At 40.1% G+C, this 11083-nt stretch overlaps 1 protein-coding gene and 1 long non-coding RNA gene across 8 annotated transcripts in view; both read right to left on the reverse strand.

Annotated features, from left to right (window-relative positions):
- Positions 1–11083, reverse strand: part of AUTS2 (activator of transcription and developmental regulator AUTS2) — a 1250408-nt gene that overhangs the window by 1203592 nt on the left and 35733 nt on the right. The window lies entirely within an intron of this gene.
- Positions 1–11083, reverse strand: part of LOC149120360 (uncharacterized) — a 57347-nt gene that overhangs the window by 27994 nt on the left and 18270 nt on the right. Inside the window, exons 2-4 of the long non-coding RNA XR_016225566.1 lie at positions 10992–11057; positions 7720–7812; positions 1–7065 (exon numbers count right to left, since the gene is read on the reverse strand). The exon at positions 1–7065 is cut by the window's left edge and continues 27994 nt beyond it. This is a non-coding gene — a long non-coding RNA (uncharacterized LOC149120360). The remainder of the gene's footprint in view (positions 7066–7719; positions 7813–10991; positions 11058–11083) is intronic.

Below are 11083 nucleotides of genomic sequence, written 5' to 3' on the forward strand. Positions count from 1 at the left end.
AGGGAAGTATTAGATGCATCTGACCTGGGGCCAGCACTGTGGCGGTAGCAGGTAATGCCACTGCCTGCAGTACTGGCATAAGATATAGGCGTCGACTCAAGTCCCAGCTGCTCCACTTCCCATCCAGCTCTCTCCTACAGCCTGGGAAAGCAGTAGAAGATGGCCCAAGTCCTTGGGCCCCTGCACCCGCATGGGAGACCCAGAGGAAACTCCTGGCTCCTGACTTTTGATCAGCCCAGCTCCAGCCACTGCAGCCATTTGGGGAGTAAACCAGCGAATGGAAGACACCTCTCTAACATCTCTCTCTCTCTCTCTCTTTCTCCCCCTACCTCTAACTCTCTCTGTAATTCTGCCTGTCAAATAAGTAAATATATCTTACACACACACACACACGCGAAGCATGTGACCATCTGATCTACTGCTGAAAAAATCCTAGAATCCTAAGAACATTTGTGTAGGAAATGACCTCTGAATAATCTCCTTACTTTGAAGAATTTGTTTTTTAAATTGAGTTTGATTTAAGAGTCTGAAATACCTACCATTTCTGAAGAGTGACAATACTTTAAGAACACTAAACTACCTAAAAATGCAAGACACAGGCAGGTAAGTTTTTAAAGCAAACAGGGAAGCATTTTCAGGGGCTAAAGAGAGTACAAGATAGGGGCTGGAGCCGTGGCTCACTAGGTTAATCCTCCGCCTGTGGTGCCGGCATCCCATATGGGCACTGGTTCTAGTCCCGGTTGCTCCTCTTCCAATCCAGCTCTCTGCTGTGGCCTGGGAAAGCAGTGGAGGATGGCCCAAGTACTTGGGGCCCTACACCCGCATAGGAGACCAGGAGAAGGCACCTGCTGCCTCCTGGCTTCAGATCAGCACAGCTCCGACCATTGCAGCTACTTGGGGAGTAAACCAACAGAAGGAAGACCTTTCTCTCCCTGTCTCTCTCACTGTCTGTAACTCTGCCTGTCAAATAAATAAATAAATAATCTTTTTTAAAAATAGCCTTAAAAAAGAGAGTACAAGATATATAACCTTGACAGGTATTTAGGTCCCTAACAAGCCTGGTCTCCTGGCTGTGCAAAAGGAGACAGAAAATGCCTGAGGAGTAACAGTGCTGCACAAGTAAGTTTTAAAGAACTTGTCTCGGAAACTATTCTCACTAGTCTCAGTTATTTGCCTCTGTTCCTATTTGAAATTAAAAGGTTCAAGAGAACTCTGACCTTGCCTGGTTTGGTTTATCCATATTTGCAAAGAGCTAATATTTGGAGGAAAGCTGTAAGGAAAAAGCTATTTGATTCCACTACCCAATTGTCCTTTTAAGTGTCTGACTATAATCTACAAAGACATACTTAGCAAACTTTAAAATACAGCCTCTCAACATTGTTACAATTAAGTCACTCTGAAATGTCATGAAAAGCAATCTAGTCCCATTAAAATCTTCACACTCTCATTAAAAAAGCACTTACAGACTTGAAAATGTTCCTAATACATTATTTAAAGACACAAGATGTACAGTGACTAAAATCCTTGTATAAGGAAGAATAGTAACAGCAGTCTACTTTCTAAAAAATGTGCAAATCTGTGTCATAATTGGCTATTGGGCAAACTGCAGGTAGCAGTCAGGTTGTAATATACTAGTTTTACGAAGGTGGTCTTCTTGCCCCAAAATTTTAGGCCACTCAGGAACCTTCCACATCAATGGTATAGGTAACACGACATAGTCTAGCAAACGGTACCCCCTTCCTTCCCTGATTTCCAAACCCAAGAAGGGAAGGGGAAAGACGAGAAAGACAATCTAGAACTTTTCAGCTGACACTCCCAGGACACCTGTCATCACTGTAAAGCCCTGACCTCTGGCTCATTTGGTCTCCTCCCTTTCAATTAAGGGTCACTGCTATTTATCTGCTGCCATTCAGAGACCTGATCCTGTTTAACTGGCCCTAAATCCCAAGGAAACAGCAGGAGCCCACGGCTGCAAGTCTCTCTTCTGCTCCTCCTCTCCTCCAGCACCCACCACCACAAAAACCCCAGACAATCTACTTTAACTTGGAAGCTGAGTTTTGAACACAGAGGGAGCCTGGCACGGGGACTCCCAAAGCAACTACGGCATCTCTGTGTAGAGATACCCCATGACTGACCCTCGCCAGCTCAGTGGGTTTCATAGGCCCAAATTTGTCTAGTGTTTATATTCAATGAACTTATGAAAATGTTGAGTTTGCATAAAAGATGAGATTTATGACTCGTGTTTCCTCTCCACATGAGTGGATGTCAATGCATAATGCCCTAAGCCTCCTAAGCTATAAATCAAAGGGGATGGACATCCTGAACTTTGAGATCCTCCTTTCTAAGAAAGCACTTGAGAGTCCTCTTCTCACAGATATACGTTTGCTTCTAAGTAGAATTAACTGCCAAAAAAGCCAGAAATAGACTGGCACTACTCGACAATTTAAATGGCAGTTTTTTTCAAGCAAATTTGATGTGGCTTAAAAATATTTTTAAAAAAACCTGCTCAAGAATTCCAGATTCCTTTTCATATAGGGGAGAGACAGACAGAGATTTTCTCGGTCCCACTGGTTCCATTCCCCACCCTAGTCCTCTTCAAAGATCTTTAATACAGACCAGGCATTGCTACAAAGATCACACTGAAAAAACGAGGACATCAAACCCCAGAATCAGTGAGTTACCCAAAGACGCAGACTACACTCATCATAGAACTGGTAACTGGGCTCCCTACACAGAAGCCCTTCCAAACCAAGGCAAGTTCTTGTTTTAATTCTTTATTGTTGTTGTTGCTGTTGCTGTTAAATTTCTATTTATTTGAAGGAGAGAGAGAGTGAGAGAGTGAGAAAGTGAGAGAGTGAGAGAGAGAGAGAGAGAGAGAGAGAGTATCTAACCATAGATTCACTCCTCAAATGCCCACAACAGCCAGGGCTCAGCCAGGCCAATGCCAGGAGCCTGGAATTCCATCTGGGTCTCCCATGTGGGTAACAGGGGCTCAAGCACTTGACCCCATCATATACTGTCTCCCAGATGAATTAGCAGGAAGCTGGATAAGAAATGAAGTAGCTGGAACTCCAATGGGCATTCTGATGAGGGATGATAGCATTCCAAGATGAACCCGCTGTATTACAATGCCCACTCCCCACCTTGTTTCAACTCTTGATGAAAATATTTAAAGTGTATCTAGTATAATTCTTCCTACATTTAAGTCGGTAAACCAGTGTATAAGTTGCAACGCAGTGGTTCTGACAACACTTGGGATGCCAACATCCCACACTGGAATATCTGGTTAGAGCTCCAGCTACTCCACTTTCAATCCAGCTTATTGCTAATGCGCACACTGGAAGGCAGCAGGTGATAGTTCAAGTACTTTGGTCCCTTCTACCTACATGGGAGACCTAGATGGGAGTTCTGGACTTCAACCTGGCCCAGCCTTGGCTGTTGCTAGCATTTGGGGAGTGGATCAGTGGTTAGAAGATCAATCCTGGTGTCTCTGTGGCTGTGTTTCAGACAAAATGAAAAATAAACTGTTAAATAAATTTTTTAAAAGGTGGTAAACCAAACTCAATGAATATGTTTATCTACACTGTGCATGTTGAAAATAAATGGATTTTTCCTGATTCATGGATATAGACAAGCTTGTTTTATTGTCACTTTTTTCCTTCCCATGAAAATAAAAAGTAGGATAAAAAATGCAGTCTTTAGAGAGTTTCAAGCAATTTGGTTTTAATCCATGACAAGCAGTCTTACTGCTCCAAAATGAGCTAAGGAGAAAAAACTAAATGAACAAAGCCATTTAACCTAAAAATGTATCCACTTTTAAACTTTCTCCTTGGAAGTGAATCTTCCCCTGAGAATCACCCAGAGAATCACCGACTGTCAGCAGTAGAACAGACTGTGCTAATTCTGGTTCAGCTCCTCAGTTAAAGGAAGGTTAAGTGACTTGCCCAAGGTCACAAAGAAAGTTAGCCAAAGCAAGTCAGGCTGACTTTCAGTTTAGTGACTTCCTGCACTACAGTAGATAGCAGTCAATTTGCCCCGTTTATGGCAAATAGATACAGATACTTTAAAGGGAAATGCCATCGGTCCAGATCCTGAGCCCTGATTGTGCTACAGAATAACAAACTAAACTTGTGGTTATGGTAGTCCAGGAAAAAAAAAAAAAAAACAGTAAATAAGAGAAAAGTCCATAAAAAACTAATGACTTCTGTAGGTTCATGTGAAAGAATAATTCATGATGCAGAATTGTTGACTACTTAAAAAAAAAGTAACTGAAATAGTCAAACTTAAATTTTAGAGGAGAAAATGCTAATAATATCACTACCTTCCCAAGGAAGTGTGGGTATTCTGCATGCTGTACCTGCAGGCCCTGTGGATGCTGAGACAAAAACAACCCTGCCCTGCCCTCAAGCAGTCCAAGGATAAAGCAGACTGAGGAGGCTAAGCAAGGTTCCAAGGGCAATTACTTCTGGATCACAGAAAGACTTGAGTCATGATAAAGGAGTAGAATTTTGTCTGAAGGTTTTAGAGGGATCACCGTTGATTTGGTTTGGCCTCACTGTATGAACAGCAATCCTGCTCTAAATTGGAGAAAAAATACTATTCCTCCCTGTGTTCTATTTCTGATCTTTACGCTTTTGAGTCTTTACTGCTGTAATCTGTTTACATGTCTGTCTGTCTCCTCCACTGGGCTCCTCAAGGAGCAGACACATTATTCCCCTGCCAAACCTAACAGGGCAGCCCCTGATACAAGTTAGAACACCACCATTCAATTTCCATAAATGTAAAGTAGCTGTCAGGTCACTTACAACTTCTTTAATCTCTCTTCCACCTAACCCTAAACCTGTAATGAGACACAGTCACTAAAAATATATCGTACAGGTCTACCATAATTTTATACAGGGCTTCCAGAAACAGTGCTTAACATACATGCTTTGTCAATGTTAAATCACTTTTTTTTTTTAACTAGTGTTGCTTCTATTTATTCTGTAGTGAGATTCTCTATACCAAACTTTTTATCTTGTAGGTCAAAGCTCTAAAGGACACTACAATTACTGCCTACAGAAGAAGAGTAGACAGGATTTTTGAGGTCAAATACATTGTGGAACTACTGAGTTGAACTAAGGTATTTTAAAGCAGATACCCCAGTGCTTTTAATATGCTAATATTAAAGAACACTTCTAAGAAAGGAATGTAACTTGAGCATACTTCAAAAAGTCATGGAACCTCAGATGATCACTGACGTCATAAAAAAAGAGTGTTAATTGTTAAAGGAACAACAGTAGTCACTGTGCACTTGCTCCCCAGGTAGAACCTCTATCCCTGTTAAATTGTAATATGAGAATAGACTGCAAATTCTTCCCCCAAAATGTACTCTATATGTTCTGTGTGGGAGTGGGGGCAAATTGTTGAAGACTATGACTAGCATAGAGTTGGTCTTCTGTATATAAAGTCATACTAAAAATGATCCATAATGAAGAAGTTGGGAGAGGGAATGGGAGATGGGATGGGAGTGGGGTTGGGGGGTTTATGTGGCAAAGAACCACTATATTCCTAAAGTTGTATCTATGTAAAAATGCATTCATTAAATAAAAATGAAAAAAAAAAGTCATGGAAAATGTGCACAAAAAACACATGCAGATTTCAAAAAATTTGCACCAAAAACTTTCTCAAGTACTTTGTGTTTATGCTTTCTTCCAAAAGCCTCAGATCATCATGGCCCTACTATTTTCCGGAAAATACAGTCAAATTAACAACATCTGTAGGCTGAAGAAAACAATAACTCTCAGTGTACATCTTCCATAAATATAAGCAAGACTGACAGCTGAATTTATTCTTTCACTCACGCAACCAGTATCTACTGAACAATGCACTGGTTAAGAAAGCCCCTGCACTGAAAGCTTAAGGAAGAGGAGAATACCCTCCATCCCCAGTGTAGCAGATAAAGAAGTCTTTCTCCTTGAGGCTGGGCACCGTTTTTTTAAATCTCTGAGCACCTGGTGGGTGCTCTATAAATAACAGCTAACAACCTGATCAAAGTGAAAGGACTGTAGACACATTCCAAATTTCCATGAAAATTATCAAAACAGTAATAAAATGCACTGTCAGAAATCCATATTTGGTTATTTGATCATGTGAAAAAACTTTTATGAAAATAATGATTCAAAGCCGGGAAGGTACCTTACAAATATCTGCTTAACCTGCCTTGAATTTCCTAAGAAAGCAGGAGGTTAAGTATTTGACCAAGATTATACAAGATTATATAGGGCATTCCAGAAATCTAGGTCAAAATAAGAATCAAAAACTCCCAGATCGAAGGCTACACAACATGGACAAAACAAGATAGCTGCAAAATATGACCACCTGCCACCCAGGGCTTCTCCCACTGTAGTCAGTGGTCTTAAGAAATAACAGTCCCTTTACTGCCTTTTCACTGCTTTCTTAAACAGGCACAAAGTTGTGTCATCAGAGGCAATTCTCTAAGCACTGTCACAATACAGCTTTCATTTCAGTCATACACAAACACACCCTCAGAGAAGCATAGAAGGATCCATGCAACCAGAAAAAGTGAACAAGAGGGAAGCTTTTAGTTGCCCTTGGGCACAATATCAGATTTCAAGCCAACAAAACATCAAGTATTATGCTCTTTTTAAAGAAAGATTAAACTAAATGTTGCAACTATGACCAGGAAATGAAAAGAAATACAAAGTGGGCATCGAATCCTAGGTTCTATCCACATCTCTTTCTCTAACTTTGCTGAAAGATTCTTTGCCTTTGCATCAAACAAAAGACTGGACTAGATGTTAGGAAAGCCTGTAAGACCTCAAATTATTTTATTTAAATTAATTTTTTTTAATTTGAAATGTGCAGAGACACACATACTTATACACTGGTAAGGGGAGAAGGGAGGAACACACCCCTATCTGGCAATTCACTCCCCAAACATCCCCAGTGGCTGGGATCCCAAGCCAGGAGCAAGGAATGTCACCTAGGTCTTTCAGGTCTGTGGCAGGAACCCAACTACCTCAGCCATCACTGCTGTCTCCCAGGGTCTGCACCGGCAAGAAGCTGAAATCAGAAGTCAGAGTCAGGAGTCAAACTCAGGCATGCTGATATGGCACCCAGGGGTCCCCATCTGAAACCCAACTGCTGGGCCAAACGCCAGCCCCAGGGCCTCAAATTCTATGATTTTTGCGGAGCTTCTGCTACCAATGAGGAACTTTTCATCACAAGTGGAGCCTACCTCCTTTCTCTTGGGTTATAACCAGTTTTGTTCCTTTATGAATCAAGATCTGCTACATTTGCACCAAGTACTGAATGTTACAGGACATAAAATAGATAAGTACTCTCTAGGTACATTTTATTATACTTCCCTATCATTTAACATTCAATAAAGAGATGTACTATGAAGTATTATGGAACCTAAGAGTACAGTATCCCATGCTGCTCTAACTTCCATGGCATCTAATTTCCAGAACTTACATTGTAATGAAACCCAATTAACAATTCACTAAGAAGAAGAAATAGCTAAAGTCAAACGAAAAAATTAAAAAAAAAAAAAACAAAAACAAAACAACCAGAAATGTGAAAACTTCCCCTTTTCTCCTGGTTTACTCTGAATCAACTTTCTCTTTTTAAACATCATCTGGCACTGGCAAACTGAAAAGTCCCAAGCAGAAACTCTTCAGAACCTACTTTTCAGTAGAAAACATCTGTACCTACTGTGAATCACGACAGGGTAGCAGACGGGCAGCACTGGGCCTTTGGAGAAGCCTTTGCTCCACCTGCCTGACTCCGGCCTCATTTCCTTGTTTCCTGGGAAAAAGAGATCTTTACGTGGGCTTTCTGGATAAGAGGCCAATTCAATGCATTTTGACATACAGACGGCAAACTGCTTGGAGTAAATGAAAACCTCCATCGAGAATGAAATTGGATAGGTGAAAATATAAAAACAAAGAACGGAAAAAAGAAATGTGATTTAAGAGTGTGTGTGTTAAATTTTAACAAAAAATCTCAGGTTATTTCCAAGCAGAGAAGAAAAAGAAGAGTTAAGGAAATTGTGCTATATTTGAAATGCATATTTTACTACTGATTTTAAATATAATCATACAAAGTACCATCCGGGGAAAAACAATCCTAATACTACAAAAATATGGGAAATGCAATGATAAAAGAGAACTCCAACTTCTGCTGGGATCATTAACTTTTTCTTGAGCAACAAGTCCCTTAATATTTCTGAACTTAAGATTTCTTAAGCCATGAAGGAGTGTGAAGAGGGGTATGTGCAGTATCCTAGTTGACCCGAAAGACCATTCCTCTCTAATCTCATGTTCCTGCTTATATACTCATTCAGTCAACAATGAGGACCTGCCATCTGTAGGAATGTATATCCAAAATTCAGACACTGCAAATATAGACACTAAGATTAAACACCAACTCTTGAAATTTCTAGCCAAGTAGTTTAGACAAGTAAAGAGAACTATAGAACAATGCAGTAGGTACTCTAACAGAAATTTAAACAAGGGGTTTATAATAGCTTTTCTAAGGCTAACTAGATGAAGACACCAGAATTTATCTTGCTCCTCTAGCTATAGATTTTGCTGGCCTCCAGAAGGTGGAAAAAGTTTCGTATACACACTGGGCAAAATTATCCAATTCTTGCTTAGATTTCACACTATTTCTTCAGGTTGGTCCTTACTCATATGAAAAACAGTATTTACAAATCACAAAAATGCAACTTTTGTCTTACAGAAACAAATACTTCTTTTCTATAGAACAAGAGATATTTTTATTCTCCAGCTTCCTAAAACAATATATCATCATTAAAAGTAAGCCAAACTGGGGCAGGTATTGTGGCACAGTGGATTAGATGCCTACATCCCATACTCCAGTGCCTGATTAGAGACCAGGCTACTCCATACTTCCATTCCAGCTTCTTGCTAATGTGCCTGGGAGCCAGCAGATGGTGGCCAAAGTACTTGTGTTCCTGCCAGCCAGGTGGGAGACCTGGATGGAGTCTCTGGCTCCTGCCTTTGGCCTAGCCTACCCTATCCCTGTCTGAACTGTGCATTTGTGCAGTCAATCAGCAGATGGACAGTATCTCTCTGTGCATGTCTCCCTTTGTCACTCTGCCTTTCAAATAATAAATAATTTTTTTTAAAAAAGAACTGATGACTTACAATTTTTTAAAAAATGAGCAAAGCTATACTGTACTACACGATGTTAGCTGGCTTCTTTGATCTGAGATTTTCAAATCTGAGTAAAATTTTGAAGGCAACAGCAAAATCACTGATCAAGAATGAACCCATCTCTGAGTCAGTACTCTCCATCCTGCACTCGTGAATACTAAAAATAAATGCAAAGCTTTCACATGCTGCCACAAAATGTGAAAATTGGTGCAATTTGGCAGTATGCATCAAAAAAATTAAAAACACAATTCCTCATGCAAATAATTCAGTGTCTAGGAATTTTTCTGTTCCAACTGCTTAATGAAGTTCTCAAAGATTTAGTGGTTAATATGCCTGATTCTCACATCAGAATTAACTAGGTTTGACTCCTGGCCCTGGCTCCTGACTCCAGCTTCCTGCCTTATACAAACCCTGGGAGGCAGCAGTGATGGCTCCAGTAATTGAGGCTGTATTGCAGTTCCAATTCCCAATTTCAGCCCCAGCCCAGCCCTGGCCATTGAGTGAGGATCTGGAAGAAAAATAGGAGTTCTCTTTCTGCATCTAAAATATTTTTTAAAAGATTTATTTATTTGAAAGAATTACAGAGAGAGATAGAGACAGAGAAAGGAAGGTCTTCCCTCTGCTGGTTCACTTCCCAACTAGCCACAATGGCCAGAGCTTAGCCAATCCTAAGCCAGGAGCTAGGAACTTCCTCTGGGTCTCCCACATGGGTACAGGGGCCCAAGGACTTGGACCATCCTCTGCTGCCCTCCCGGAAGCAGCAGCAAGGAGCTGGATCGGAAGTGGAGCAGCTGGGACTCGAACCACAGCACTATGGGATGCCGGCCCTGCAGGCCAGGGACTTTAACCTGCTGCGCCACAGCACCAGCCCCTAAAATAATTAACACTTCGAGATGCAATGACTTTGAACAGCCCTTTGTTTCGACTGTTGAAGAACAGGTTTTTTTCTTTTTTTCACACAATTTGTGGAACTCTTAGTGTCGAGTTAATCATATGTGTATAAAGTTAATTGAAAATAGATCTTATTAAAAATTAAAAATGGGAATAGGAGAGGGAAGGGTGGGAGTGTGGGTGGGAGGGTGGGTACAGTATGAAGAATCACTATATCCCTAAAGTATTTACAAAAAAAAATTGTTACACATTCAAAAAATAAAAAATAATTTTTAAATACAAGTATATATCACAATGTTATAATATCAAAAACCTGGAAAGAGCTCAAGTATATAAAAATAATAATTGGTTAAATATGTTTTGGTACATACATACGACAGATATTTTAAATATTTCAGAACAACAATATTTTAGGAAGTAACATGGTGTTTCCAACTTATTAGATAGGAAAACCAGATTAAAAAATAGTTTACATGGTACAAGACCTGTTCTGTAAAAACAGAACAAGGAAAACACATATATACAGATGCATTCCTTCAGATGGGGAAAAAGTACAGAAAGACAAATATCTGGTAATAAATGGTTTTCCATTACATTTTCTTTCCACCTTATCTATATCTTCCAATTTGTTTACAACAGACCTATGCGGTTTTGTCATTTTCAGAGTCTTTTTAAGTTAAAAAAAAAAAAAAACTAAAATAAGCACACAGCATTTCAGTGCCAGACTTGGTAAGGAACAGAAAATGGGACTGTCCATACCACAGAACAGCCCTGTGTCCTGCCAAAGATAAATGTAAATTGTTTGGCTGTCTCTGCTACAACCAGTTCAATTAGCGTCAAAACAAAGGCTCTTTAAAAGGCCACGCACACACTGTATGGGCTGGAGTCTAATTGAGCTAGTTGTAAATTAATTACCTAATGCTGTCAAAATGGACCAAAAGAAGAGATTCATTCCCTCCACAGTGTGACCTGAAGCTGATCCTAAAGGTAAGCAAGAGAGAAATGTC

The sequence above is a fragment of the Oryctolagus cuniculus genome, chromosome 19, assembly GCF_051225735.1.
Source record: "Oryctolagus cuniculus isolate XC-2025 breed Fujian yellow rabbit chromosome 19, ASM5122573v1, whole genome shotgun sequence".
Taxonomy (NCBI): Eukaryota; Metazoa; Chordata; class Mammalia; order Lagomorpha; family Leporidae; genus Oryctolagus; species Oryctolagus cuniculus.